Source organism: Neodiprion virginianus, chromosome 2 (assembly GCF_021901495.1).
Source record: "Neodiprion virginianus isolate iyNeoVirg1 chromosome 2, iyNeoVirg1.1, whole genome shotgun sequence".
Classification (NCBI taxonomy): domain Eukaryota; kingdom Metazoa; phylum Arthropoda; class Insecta; order Hymenoptera; family Diprionidae; genus Neodiprion; species Neodiprion virginianus.
Window position 1 is genome coordinate 15,990,703 of NC_060878.1, and position 15,225 is coordinate 16,005,927.

The 15,225-nt window shown below is 36.7% G+C and overlaps 1 protein-coding gene across 11 annotated transcripts in view; it reads right to left on the minus strand.

Annotated features, from left to right (window-relative positions):
• Positions 1–8,187, minus strand: part of LOC124297845 (CUGBP Elav-like family member 2) — a 374,143-nt gene extending 365,956 nt beyond the window's left edge. For all 11 annotated transcript variants that reach the window (XM_046749175.1, XM_046749176.1, XM_046749184.1 and 8 more), the window contains exon 1: positions 7,647–8,187. The gene's annotated coding sequence lies outside the window, so the exon portion shown is untranslated. The remainder of the gene's footprint in view (positions 1–7,646) is intronic.
• Between the last annotated feature and the right edge of the window lie 7,038 nt (positions 8,188–15,225).

The window sequence follows — 15,225 nt, forward strand, 5'->3', positions numbered from 1 at the left end:
GTTTAAAAAATGTATTGACATTGAAGCTAGCCACAAAAAAAAAAAAGTATCAACTCGGTTCGGTAGTTCTGGGGTTATAAGCCATTATGCGGACAGACAGACAGTTGAGTTTTAGATATGTAGGGAAGAGCAGAAGACAGAGATAAAGATTTTGTTCAAATAACCTATTGCACGAATTAAGATCTCTTAGAAAATACTAAATTAGAAAATACTGAAATTATGAATGAAAAAAGTTAGATATCGATGCCTTATTTCAAAACGACAATCTTCACATAACGATTTTCGAAATTTATTAACCCCTTTTTCTATGTGATGATCTCGAAAACGATCGAATCAAATGTGAATTAAGACAACTGGAGAAACCGTTTTGTAAAGAAAATGAAGCATCGATGCCAAAATATTTTGATCGTAATTGATGGTAGTTTCATTAATTTAATTGGTATGTGAGGTGATTTGGTTTAAATGGATTAAGTGATTTTCAGGCTTGATTTCCCCGGAAAAATTAAGTAAACTTATCGTACAAATTGATATCGGAGTGCAATTACCAGAAAATTTAGTACCGACAACTGTAACCACATTTAATAGCTGCTCACATTTTCTTGCAATTCCAACTACATCTAAGCTATGTTATAATACAATACTTGTTCCAGGTTTCAATTTCCTGGTTCCTTTAACAAATGACTGCCAATAATTTGAAACAATATGATTTTTCTGATTGTCAACAACGTACCATTCGTTTGATTTTCACGAATTCGTAAGTGCATTATAGACTTTTATATGTCACTTCATTCATGAATCAATTTACTTTTACAAATTGTCAACTTAAATAAATTTTTGTTACAGGTTCTTCGTTTTAATATGCATTGAGTTATAAAAATGGTGAATGCGAAACCACTACACATGGTATAACAAATAAATTCATGCTTCGTTAATATTGAGAAATACATATTTGAGGTTATTTGAAATTTATTTTATATGACACTAGAGATAATCGGACCAATAATATACCACGTTGGTATTGTAGAAAAGAGAAGAAAAATTTAAAAACGCGACCTGTTCAAAATGATCGATATCTCAACTCTCGTCAACCGAATCTACGATCAGTAACTTCTTTCTTTAAGAGTAAAAGATTTATTCAGTTAAAATTCCACGGAATAAATGAAAATATCACTGTCCAATTCACTGATTCGATGTTTATATTCTTCTCTCTTTTTTGCTCCAACATTTAAAACCATATAAGTTTAATTCCGTCCTATAGTTTTAAAAATTCCTTTTGCAAAGTGACAAACATACTGACCAGTTTCAGATCTTATATTTCATGCAATCGTCACAACTGCGGTGATATTAATTACACTTTGTCAAAAACGCGAATAATTTTTTTGGCACCACGTTTAATAGACTTCATTGTATAAAAAGAGAATCCAAATCGTGTTACACATGCAATGAGATGGATGCGAAAGTTGTTGAAATTTCGTCTCAAGTACAATCGTTTGCCAGTGTATACTGTGTATATAATTGCGTAAATTCCTTGGCAGCAATCTTAGGATTCCCGAACACCGTTTCGGCTATTTTCACGCTCGATTAGACAGAAGGGATTCGAAATTAGCCCGAAACAAATCACTCCTCAGGCTATGGCCGTTCTTCATTCTTTCTTCCACCCTTTTGCACGTACAAATCTCCCCTCTCTCACCCCCCTCCGCTGTATAATATTAATCCGAGGGGTGAAATCTCCTCCAATATCACGACCCTTATACAAGAAGATTCGACGCACGCGGTTCCAAAAAATTACCAAGCATAATTCTTGCCGCGATGCCATATGATCATCTTTCATCATTCGTCACTTCCATTATCATCCCTCTTTTGTTAGTAAATTTTTCTCCGAACACTTATCGGAGACAATTGATTGTTAACGATGATTGATGCTGAAAAGTTTTGAGCAAAGTCTTTAATAGCGTTTGAACTTTCTTTTTTTTTTCTCGAGGGAACCGAGATCAGTTGAGTTTGATAGTAAAAATTTCTGCAGCACGGTAATATATTAAGATGAAATTGCTTTACTCATTCGCTGTTTTTGCAAAACGGCTAAATTCGGAGAAAAAAATGCCAGGTCGATATTTGCGGAAGAAAAATTGAATGGATGATTATTAAAACAGGGTTTGAAAGTGTAATTGTCTTTAATTTGCTCGATTTTCAGTACAGAAGCTGCACCGGAATTTTCGATCGAATCAATGAAGTCGGAAGTTTAAGCTCGAAGTTCGATTATTCCAAAATCGTACAAACGTACACGGTAGATTTTTCTTTCCTTCATTTTTATCTTTGAAGCCGTGCTTTACGACAAGTTTCATCTTCTTCCCGATGTCATGTGTATTCTACTTTATTGAATACACCGGCGTTTCTTTGTGCAGCGGGCGAGCTTTTTGGCAATAAAACGTTTTCCGTCCCGGCACGGATCTTAGCCAGCGAAGTGAATCGCGACAGCGGAGGAGTTGAAAAGAGGAAAAGCTACTTACGATGGAGAAATGCTGACTGCGCTGTTGGCAAGCAACCTGACATTTCGAGTTGGGTGTGAGAATATTTTTATACTTATTTTTTCCTCCTCGTTACCGATCTACATCTTTCCTTATTTTCTTCTTATTCTTCGCTTCTTCTCTCTCGCTGCTCATTCAGCGGGTGAAAATCATTTTAGAAATACATGAACAGAGATTTGAATTGAATAGTTGAAAATTTACGAAAAATCTACTCCCTCGTTACTTTTCTTCGAGAAAGAAAAACATCATTTCATTCTGGGAAGCGAATTGAAATGACTGCAATAAGTAAGCGAGACGAGGAGCGGCGACTTCCTGAAGCCGGAAGCAGTGATTTTTTCCCCTTCTTTATGTACGTTTTCCCTTTTGCAAAGTGAAGGTGCAGCCTCTGAAATTTCAACCTAATCTAATCATTCATATTAAAATTTTTCTATTCAAAAAGGCGCCGCCATTGTTCGCCGCTGTCGCTTTGCGTCTCGAACAAACCGACCCTGAACAGGATAATATATAACTTCCCGAAAGTGATTGTTATACTGTTTTTCTCCGAGACGAAAGAAAATTCTGTATTACGCTTACCTACATTCGCTGAGAATAAAATAGAATGTCAATGTAAAATATTTGACCCTCAATGTTTTGTCTTCATCAAAAACAAAGGAAAACATTCCTCGATTGCTTCGAACATTTTCAAGAAGTAGAAAACAGAAATGAATCTAGTCAAAATTTCAATTCAGCGGGTTGAAATTTATTGTGTTGAGCAAATAGCATATTTTTATAAACGATGAAGCATCGCAAGATTTCCCTCAATTATTTTTGGTCAAAGTTAAAGTTTCCACCTGTTGAACAACCAGCGAAGAATTAATTTATACCTTCAATTCGTTTCACGTCGACCTCTTTTGCAAAGTTTTTTATGTCAACCTGTAAACATTTTATATTCAGATTTGATTATGAAAATAATTCGTTTACGGTATATCAAAGATTATCGTTGTATACGTATAAGAGAGCCCGATTGTAAAATAAACTTTTTATATTTATCCCTCGTTCCCACGATTTAGCGGATTATATAGACCTTGTGAAATTTATCAAATGTACAATTTATTATATGAACATAACCTGTGTGTATAAACATATTTTGCAGATATTATAAATCAGGTATTTCTAAGTAATCCTAACATCAATACAGCAGACATCATCACCGAGTTATTTTTTAATTACGATCATCGAACGAACTGTTAGTTCAGTTCAATTTGTACAAAACTCGAATTTGCATTGTTTTCAGAAGCGGCTAGTAGCGTTAAAGATATTACAGCAAATTCTCGTTTGCATGAAAGGTCTAATAAGTAAAAAAAAAAAACAAAAAAAAAAATTCACCGGAGAATTAGTTTTAATAACTTGCGTGCTATGAACAACAAGTGATTGTATTCTCAAGGGAAATAATAAAATCGAAGAGTGCGTGATGCGATTTTCATTACCGGTCTGGAGGAGAAAGAAGAGTTATGTCCATACATATGCAGCTATAACCGAAACTAGTTTATGGGTTCGCTATTCTAAAACGTAGGTAAACAAGTTCGAAACTACTGTACAGGAGATCAGAACGTTACTCGAGAGGCACGTTCCACCTATTCTGCATGACACTCAAAGTTTTGAATATAACAATGATTATTTCAGCGTCTAGCGACGACGAGAAGGTTCACCCAGAGAGTGAACTGAGAGCTATATAGCAGAAAAATTTGAGTGATGGGTTTTCGCAGATTTAAAATATTTCAGATACATCTAGCAATATTGTCAAAATATTGTAGAAAACATTTTTGCAACCTTTGAAATGTTTCAGATAGATTTTCAAAATATTGCGGATACATTGCAGCAGCACAAATTTTTGAGCTTAAAAGTTTTTCAAACACATTGTAACAACATTTACTTAGAATGTTTGAAATATTGCAGTAACATTGCAGCTGAAGAAATCTACAACTTTTCGAATAATTCAAGCACAACGGAGCAATATTTCTTTGTATAATTCAAAGTATCGTAGAAATATCAGAGTTTAGCTAAGTTACAAGGATTTGGATATTTTACATACAATGCAGCAACGTAAATTTGCAAACATTGAAATATTGCAAAAACACCGAGGCAACGTAACTGCAGTTTTTAATGTTCGAGAAACATTGAAGCAACGTCAATTTGCAACATGGATGTTCGAAAATATTGTAAACACATTGCAGCAAAACAAATCTGCAAGTTTAAAAATATTTTAGACACAATGCAGTAATGTCATTTTGTGAACTTCAAAGTATGGTATCAATATTGGAGGAAAGAAATCTTACAAAAACATCGATGCAACATAACGTTGAAGCTTACAGCTTACAATATTTCAGAAACATGGCAGCAACGTTATAACTTACAGAGATTGGAAATCTTGCAGACCAATAGCGGATTGTGTTACACAAACATTGTAGCAACGTATTTTCAGGCAGGCAGAATTAGAAATGAATTCAGTTTTTCCGCTACTAGCGCAGTGATCTTCGCCGCACTGAAATTGGCACTTTGTAAGTATATGACGTATTACGCAACGGCAATTTCAACCGAGTCTGCGGTCTCACCTGTAACACTTGTATCAACACCTGCCGCTAGTCGGCCTCTAAGTCGGCGATATAATACAGCCGAAGCAATGAAGTCTGCCACTGCAGTGTGAATAAAACCACGTAGTAATTTTTTTTATGTTTCAGAAATTTTTTCCTCTCCCCTTTGTCGTTGCCTCTCTTTTATCTCCGTAACAACTCGCGTTGCGTAAGAATGACTAGGGACGACTTCTCGTCATTCAATAAACATTCACGTCGGTACGTCTCCGTACGACCTACTCAATTGTCTACCAAAGCACCAGATCAAGAAATCCCGGGGAGAAACTTAAATTTAGAGTGCCGGCGGAGTCGCTAATAACTCGAAATTCAGTTCCCTCTGTTAAGACAAAAGATAATCTATCAGCGTGGAAAATTATTTCTCAATATTTTCGAACAAACGTTATAAATTTCGTCAACTTAACTCGCCCTCAATTTCGTTTCCAGAAATTTATTTCGCGTTGGTTGTTCAAACGCTAGCAAAGAATTCCGATACGATTCGTTAAAAAGCCCCAAAAGTATAAGGTCGTATGTCAGCGCTCATCCACATCGAAATTGGACAAACTCTACGATTCAAACATCAAATAAGAACTGATTAAACAGATGGATGAATAATTAGTGAACTATCTTGACTTGAATCACCGTATTTTGAATATTTCCTGCGATAATCAGCAGGCTGTTTTTTACTGCTTCGGTTCGCGCTGCCTGCCACTGATAATAAAATAATGAATAACATATTGAGATACAAGCGCTTACGATCAACTTTCAACGCGCGTTTTCAACTCTGCCATTACATATTACGTATCATTCATATTGCTTACTCTTTATAAACGTGTAAAAGTTCAACACATGCCTGCAACGATACGAAATGACGTCCCACCAGCTAACCTCGAGAGACAAACGTCCTCCACCTCCCTAACGCATGCGGCCAACAGCCGTCTGGTAAGAAAATAACATATGTCTGCTGTCTGACTAGTATTTTTCAATCAAAAGTGATTTTCTACTATTCCAATTTTTAATATTTTTTTTTCTTCATTTTTTTTGTCTTTGTCTTTTTTTACGTGACCGAAGGGTTTGGATTATTTCAATATACCGAAATTATGACGCGGTGATTATTATACTAGACTTCTTTTATTTTCAGTATCATTATAAAATGGAGAGAATAATGTATTTTCATTTTACTGGGACATTAAAAAATAAATGATTGTTGATAACCCGCCTCAAGTCACGCGAATGAAGTTGATAAGGTTACTGTAACGATGCATGTTTAAGAAAAATCGCTACTTCGCATCATTAGGAATGTCCGGGATTTGGTAATGTAAACCAACGAAAATAAAATATACTTCAATTTTGAAGAGTCAACTTCTTGAAAGTCATCTTTAAATTTCCCAATAACAGTGATTTTTAGCCCGAGGTTTCGTTACGTCAACGTTACTAACTTCAGCCTGATCTCAACTCATGGGAGATAATTTGTGAAATAAAGAAAATTGTTTGATCGATTTTGTCGGACAATAATATTGAACGGATAGAATTCGACGAAGAACTTGTATTATGTATAGGTAAGCGAAGAATTTGAAGGGCATGAGACAGAGAGAAGAATAGGGGACGGGGAGAGAAGGACACTCGTGTGTGTGATTATTGATTATTGACCGATGCAAAGGTTTGAAAAACCTTATTGTTGTGGCGCAATAATAGCAGTATATGAATATAGATATCTACCGGCGTAATAACAGCTCAGCTTACAATCAGCTCAGGTCGATCCGAGGGACGATCAAGTAACAAGCATCAGCAAAACATCGGCAAAGTTTATCATGGTTTCGTAAGTACACGGAGAGAGTCAGACACGAGAAGAGCTTGCAACGCTTTCGTCTCAGCCTAATTACGTTCAAATTTTCTCCTCAAGTTTGATCGCGAGAATTCGTGATAAGAAGAATTATTCTCGTGGAACTTTGATTTCACATTTTCTTTGAAGGTGGATCACCAGAATGATTAAAAAGCGAAATTTTGGTGAATGTGATTCTGGTCGAATTTAGATTCCGTAAACGATGTACTTTATAGAAATGACAATAGATAAGTAAGATTTCAGTAAAGTTTTGATTCCTTCTCTGATCATCGAAGCCGAATAGCAATAATGAGTAAATAGGAGCGTGAAGAAGTGAGATAATAAGAACAATTCATTGGTTGAAATTAATTTGCGTACCTAAGCCAACAGAGAAAAACATGACGTTTTGCGTTATTTCAACAAGTTTTTCCAGACTATTCCGTCCACTCAATCATATATTTTTTCAACCATCAACGACACCTGTGCACTCCTCTCTATAGGTGACATGCGGTGTCAGAATAACTCGTTGCTGGGTGAATTTACACAACTAGCTTGTTTTTAATTATCTATGCAAATAGCGTGTAACTTTTGACCTCTGTGAGTATTTGTGGATTCTTCGAAGTAAAATCGACCAGCTTATCCATTCTCTCGATAAAATTATAGAAGAGGTATTGTTAAACTCACGAATCTTACCCGAAAAGCATAATCCAATGCGCCTCACTGTCACTTTAACGCTTATTTTGACACTTTGAAAAATTTCTTTAGTTACACGTGAAATGTATAAACTTTCGTTTCGGTCACACTTCTAACCGCGGTGAAATTTCACTGTTCATTACATACGTCGAACTTGTGTTTGATAATTTATTGTTTTTGTACACTACTTTGAGTCACAAGACTTACGTAACGCGGGGACTAATAATAACAACATGGCGGTAATATAAACGCGACCAATCAACGGTCAAATCTCGTGGAAACTGCCAGTAACACCGAATATACAAGTTAATAATTTCGAATCGAGTGCTTTACCGCGGTATAAATCGAAAATCGTGATATGGGGGAGCAAGGAACAGCCCGGGGGATGTTCTCGCTACGAAACAGTTGAGCAATGAAGTATCAGCAGCGAAGCTACCGATGAACACTTTGGCGAACAGGTGGTTTTCAGATACGAACCCCGAAATGCGGCGAGCGGAGCACCGAGTATCGGTCACGATTTCGGAACGATGGACGCGCACGTCGCGACGGCTTGACGTCGACTGAGGAGCGGCGCCGAGCGCCTGTCCGCCCCCGCGGATTCCCACCCCCACCAGACGACGCCACCCCCGAGGCGCAGCGCGAAGCCCGCCGCCGCCGACGCCGACGCAACGCGGGGTGAAAAGCGCCACGCGATCGAGGGACGCGAGAATCGGTCCAGACGCCCCAAAACGTGGACTGGCGTCGCGACGCTCTCCGGCGCCCAACAGCGATATTTTTCATTACAAAACGTTCCGATTTTTCATTTGATTTATATTCATTTCAAGAAAAGAACAATAATTGTGTTCGATTTTAAACACAATGTTGCAGGAACTTTGATGCCATATTTTTATTTTTTGGACAGGCGTTGCGACGCTTTTCGGATTCCAACTACGAAATGTTTCATTATAAAACGTTCCGATTTTTCATTCGATTTATAATCATTTCAAGAAGAGAACAATAATTGTGTTCGATTTTAAACACAATGTTGCAGGAACTTTGGTGCCATATTTTTATTTTTTGGACAGGCGTTGCGACGCTTTTCGGATTCCAACTACGAAATGTTTCATTATAAAACGTTCCGATTTTTCATTCGATTTATAATCATTTCAAGAAGAGAACAATAATTGTGTTCGATTTTAAACACAATGTTGCAGGAACTTTGATGCCATATTTTTATTTTTTGGACAGGCGTTGCGACGCTTTTCGGATTCCAACTACGAAATGTTTCATTATAAAACGTTCCGATTTTTCATTCGATTTATAATCATTTCAAGAAGAGAACAATAATTGTGTTCGATTTTAAACACAATGTTGCAGGAACTTTGATGCCATATTTTTATTTTTTGGACAGGCGTTGCGACGCTTTTCGGATTCCAACTACGAAATGTTTCATTATAAAACGTTCCGATTTTTCATTCGATTTATAATCATTTCAAGAAGAGAACAATAATTGTGTTCGATTTTAAACACAATGTTGCAGGAACTTTGATGCCATATTTTTATTTTTTGGACAGGCGTTGCGACGCTTTTCGGATTCCAACTACGAAATGTTTCATTATAAAACGTTCCGATTTTTCATTCGATTTATATTCATTTCAAGAAGAGAACAATAATTGTGTTCGATTTTAAACACAATGTTGCAGGAACTTTGATGCCATATTTTTATTTTTTGGACAGGCGTTGCGACCCTTTTCGGATTCCAACAACGAAATGTTTCATTATAAAACGTTCCGATTTTTCATTCGATTTATATTCATTTCGAGAAGAGAACGATAATTTTGTTACATTTTACACATAATGTTGCAGAAACGTTGATACGATATTTTTATTTTGTTGACTGGCGTCGATTTTCGCCGCCCAAACACGAAATTTTTTAGTAGGTGCAGAACATTCCTTTTTCTTATTCGATTTATATTCATTTCGAGAAGAGAACGATAATTTTGTTACATTTTACACACAATGTTGCAGAAACATTGATACCATATTTTTATTTATTTGGACAGGCGTTGCGACGCTTTTCAGATTCCAACAATGAAAGTTTTCACTGTAAAACGTTCTGATTTTTTATTTGATTTATATTCATTTCAAGAAGAGAACGATAATTTTGTTAGACATTAAACACAATGTTGCAGAAACGTTGATACAATATTCTTATTTTGTTTAACTGGCGCCGATTTTCGGCACCTGGATACGCCATTTTTTACTAGGTACAGAACGTTGCAATTTTTTATTTGATTTATATTCGTTTCAAGTAGAAGACAATAGTTTTGTTAGATTTTGAACACAATGTTGCAGAAATATTGACAAAATATTATTATTTTGTCTTATAACCTGACGCGCGGTATAAATAGTACAGAAATGCGTATATTTGAGTTCAAGATAAATTTTCTTACACCTGGCATACACTGTTGCCAAGTTGCGTTGATGCAACATTTTCACTTTGTCGTTGCAGCAAAGCTGGACTTTTGTGAGCTGTGTGATCTAAACAATACAGAAGTATGTTTACTTGAATTGGGGTTTCCAATGAAATTTTTTTCTCCATTTTTTGGGGTGCATAACGCAGTGCAAGCCAAAATAATGAGGACGTATGTTTTGTTTTTCACTGAATTTCACTGATTTTAATATACATAGATATATCTCAACATGGGTGACGTCACAATGTTATAGTTTTCCAATCTGTTATACTAATGGCAATTTTGATTCAATCGAAAAAATAAAAAATACGTCAAAAATATTTTTTTCCAATCTACAAGAATATGAAATAAAAAAAATATCATTGGAAATCCTAATTACGGAAACGTTCGTTTTCTCACATTCGATACACCATGTTGCGGAAATTTTGCTAGAATATTTTTATTTTGCAAGTGCAGCAATGTTGAAGTTTTATAAGCCGTGCGTTTCGAATAACATATTCGGAACCTTTGCGTGAACATTTTAATGTCACGTTCGCAGTGGAATTATAAGAAATATACATGGCAGTAATGATATTGAAATGTTGCGAAGTATTTCAACCGTGCAAAATGATGCTAGACCGTAATGGTTGTGAAACGTTTGAAGCTCTGCTGAAAAAGTCATGGTAAAATCGTTTCTTTCCGAGGGCAATTCGGTTCATTTACAATTAACTGACAAAAAGTGAAGTAAACATTGAAATTGAAAATATGTTAATTAACGCAGTTGCGAAATATCGACCTGACAGTGTTTCAGGTATCGAAGGTTTCGGGTTGGAAAAATGATATTATAATTAATACTAAAATATTATAGGAACTATGTAATTCTACATCCAGCCATATTCTCTCAATTTACCGTAAAAATTTAATTACAGCGATTGTTATTATTCTATTTTTTTCTTTTTCGAAGACACTCTCAATATCATCCGGGAATAATATAAAAAAAATTCTTGCACTTATTATCACACTTTCAATGATACATACAATATACTAAATTTCGGACAAACTTAATGACCGAATTTTCTGTGTAAAAAAAATCTAATCTGTCTGAAACCCTTAGAAAACTTTTTCTCCAAATCATTCCAAGAGATTCGCGAGTGTTTTGAGAATTTTTTTGCAAATAGATTGTTGAAATTTCAGGCAGTATAGTCGAAACAGAAAAAAGTCGACCAAATGTCTTTTAAAATTCAAACAAGTTAAAAAATCGGATTGGTTTTTTATCATTATAAAATTGTATGGAACGATTATTTTGCAATCTGAGTTCTCTGGAGCTGCACTGAGGGAATTTTGATAGCCGGGAATTTCAGTCGTTTCATGTTCTACTTCAGCTCCAGCTAGAAGGTGGATTCAAAGCTTTGGGTCACGTTCATAGCTTTGATCGTTTTAAACACGCGCAGAACTCATTGTGACACTCAAAGCGTTTTATTGTTAGTCAAGCAGAGTTAGTTCCGAATAGTATTTAATTACATTCCCTGTCGCAGCAAACCAACATAAACAGGTTCTGCTTTGCTCTGGTAACCCTAATTCGTGATTTCATTTGAATCCCCAGCCCCTCTCCACCCTTTCGAACACTTGGCAAAGCCACCGTTCGCACTTTTCGCCTGCGCCCCATAATGGGCAGCGTAACCGCAAACAGGAATTTATCAACCGTCACCGCTGACCACTGAGGCTATCCCAGTGGCATGTTCCTTCTCCACATAGGTCAGGAATAGTAAAGTATTTCAAAACTTTCCCGGTGAAAAAAAAAAGAAATCCTCCGAATTTACTGTACCGTGCCAGAAGCATTTTTAATTTCCTACAGCGATGGGTGGGTGAATATAAATCGATCCTCAACTTCAAGGCGCTAATATTGTGTGCATTGTGATGTAATAAACACATTTCAAATTTCTCGAATTATTTGCTTCTTTGAGAAACGTTGTTTAATTCAAAAAAAAAAATATTGTTGTATTAATTTTTTTCACAATTTTTAAACCCATCCCTCAGACTTCTTTTCGCTCATCGTCGCGAAAAAAAATCAACGTTTTCAAAATTGTTCACACGTTTTTGAATTGTTAAAAAATTACCGTTGGGATCGCAACTTTGGATTTAGCTTGGTTTGAAGTTTCTTAAAAGTGAAAAAAAAAGAACCAACAGGTACGTGAATGTTTAGTTAACTTGACATTTTGATTGATCTCGAGTTGCATCTATCGAATTTTGATTTGTTAAATCACCCTCGATCGCTCGATCGCTCGCGTTTGCTGCAGCTTGAAGCTGTTTCGACGCAATTTTCAATCACAATCCGGGAGGGTGATTTGCAATGTGAATGTCAAGGGGGCCCATAAATATCTCGAACAATGGCTGACTCGATGGAGAAGCGAGTCTGCGTGTATGTTTCGAAGACATGTCAAAATCAAGGAAGGTTAGATCTTGTCATTACGAGAGTGGAGAGCAAGAGAGAGAAAGAGGAAAGAGCAGAGTAGAGTAGAGAGAGAGAGAGAGAGAGAGAGATAGAGAAAGGGCGGGAGAGGGAGGGAGGAAGGTTGAAAACGGGAGGGTGGAAAATGGCGAGGGCGGTACAACGGAGAATCAATCTTCTGGAGAAATATGGAATATCCATCATCGCGAAGGTGGCACGTATCAGGAATACCTGCTTAATATTCATAACATATTTTCCCTTGGTAAGACGCGCTGCTCCCATTATAAACACATTTCAATACAAATTTTTTCCACGTACGTTTTCCCGCCAATTGTCAACGGCCATTTACCAATTTCAGGTTTCTCTCATATATTCCTCAAAGCTTTCGGTCCACCGAAATGTAATCAAATATGACTTCTGTCGAATATACGCTGTATAAAATTGGCGGTGTTTGAATCGACAAAAAGTGGCCGGTGTCGACTACTGTAGGACAATTTTTGTGGTCGATTCAGAACTTAAACGTCGGATAGTATCGGATTGACGAAAGGTGGTATTAGACTGATATAAAATAGTGTGAGATTGACAGTAAAACATATTTTATAAAAGTCCACACCGAATTTTTCTACAGCGTATCGCGTGTCTATCGGCAATAAGGTCGTGACCACAAAAAATGCGATCTTAGTGGCAAAAGGGCGTGAAACTTAATTTTTTTTTCACCATTCGCTCTGAAATTGATCACAACGTACAATTCAATTGAAATCAAGCGTTCGAAAATATTAAGGGAAAATAAGTATACGTAAAAAATAAAGATCAAAAAAAAAGCTCCTGATCGAAAATTCTTTTTTCTTCTGCAAACGCTTCGAAGCCTAATAAAACGTGTAAAAAATTAAAACTAACAAAGTTACTTAGTTACGTCGATTATTATCCATATCGTTAATTATCGAAATAATAGGAATAACAATAACAATTTCTGGCCATTATGCCTTTATGCAATTATCGTAGTAGATCATTTTTTACATTTCCATCAGGACCAAAAGGTCGTATCTACCAGGACACACACAACCTTTTGCTTTTAATTGATGAATATATGCTTGAGCCAAAGAAAAGTGAGAAAAATTATTTTTGGTAGACACGACTTTATAGGATTAGTCGAAATAGGTTTTTATCGTTGAATCAGTAGCAGAAGATCGTATCTACGCAGCACGTACGATATTTTGCTCTCAATTAAACTCTTATTCACTTTCAATGCTTCTGACCATATTTTCATGGTTTAAGTCTCGATACGATGAAATGGTCGTATAAGATGACGCCTACGACCTTACGCCATTAGACATCCGATATGCTTCAATTAACTAGTCTGTCGTCAAAATACGCCTCACTTCGAAACGCTCTATACGATTACGTGCCTCTTACGAATGGCGAACGTCGCGATCTGGGATTTCCACAAAGGCAAGTAAGACGCAACGATTTCGCGACAATACATTCCCAAATCGCTTCCAAAGTACATGTGAAATTGAATGAAACGTGAGACACATCTCGACGATATCATTCGAGGTAGATCGCACCCAAAGAAAATATGATAATTTTATCAAGAATATTTCAAAGCCTCGATTCTATCCGATTTCGCAAAAAATAAGGCCGTACGAACGCATTGCGGCGAAAAACTGTCTATATATAATAAAGCAGACGTTTTGCTCAGACGTCTTTCTTCAACGATGAATTCAAATCAGCTTTTTTTTCCCGCCAATTTCTCCACCTCCTTCTGATCTTATCGAAAAAAATGATCGGCACTCCCTGGGTGGCTTTTACGGGAATGCGGGAGTCAGTTGAGGTAACGAGGTACCATCTTATTGCTCGGTATGGAGGGAGAAATTGAATCGGCATGAAAAGTAAATTTACGACGAAGGTAATAAATTCCAAACGGATTTGTTAAGCAGTAAAAAAATAAAATCCACCCTCCCCTAGGCTTTTTCTCGGGCACCCGGAGAAAATTTGTTTTCATTTTTACGCGGCTTTACGTACGTGTAGCGTAATCTATGCCAAATTCAATATTCAAGCTCGATTCGGTTAGCTTAGTTTAAATCCATCTCCTCTGACGTGAAAAAAAGTAGACATTCAACGTGATTCAACGAATTCATTTCCTTCGATCAATCGAGGACTAATTGAATCAATCAAACCTTTCGTTCCATTGACTAAATATTTAGCTGGAAATCGTAGAAATGGTTTTTCCCTCGTCCGATCGACTGAATTTTTTACACAGCTTCAGGAATTAATCGAACAAATGAATAATAGAACTCTCATTATAATGTGTATTGATTATAATGGTTACCTACACTCGAGCCGACAAAATGAACGGTCGACCATAAATTGTTTACGGGGGGGGGGGCAAAAAACAAGGTGACCGTAGAAGTCGACCATGAAATTAAATACTGCAGCAGTTTTCAATACGCGTGCAAATCTATTCGTTTGTAAAAGGGAGAAATTTTTGGAGGGGGAAACACGCAGCGTGCATTTCAACTTAACCCACGTCCCCATAAAGCACGGATGTAACAATGAAGTTATCGACCCGCGGCTCTGCCGTGACCAATTCCCATTGGGGAAGCCCCGTCAATAACGGAAGGGTTGAAACGATATATCTCATCCCTTGGTAGTGTTCGACAGCACGTGGCTCCAGCTCGGTCGGATGGCTCGGTCGATA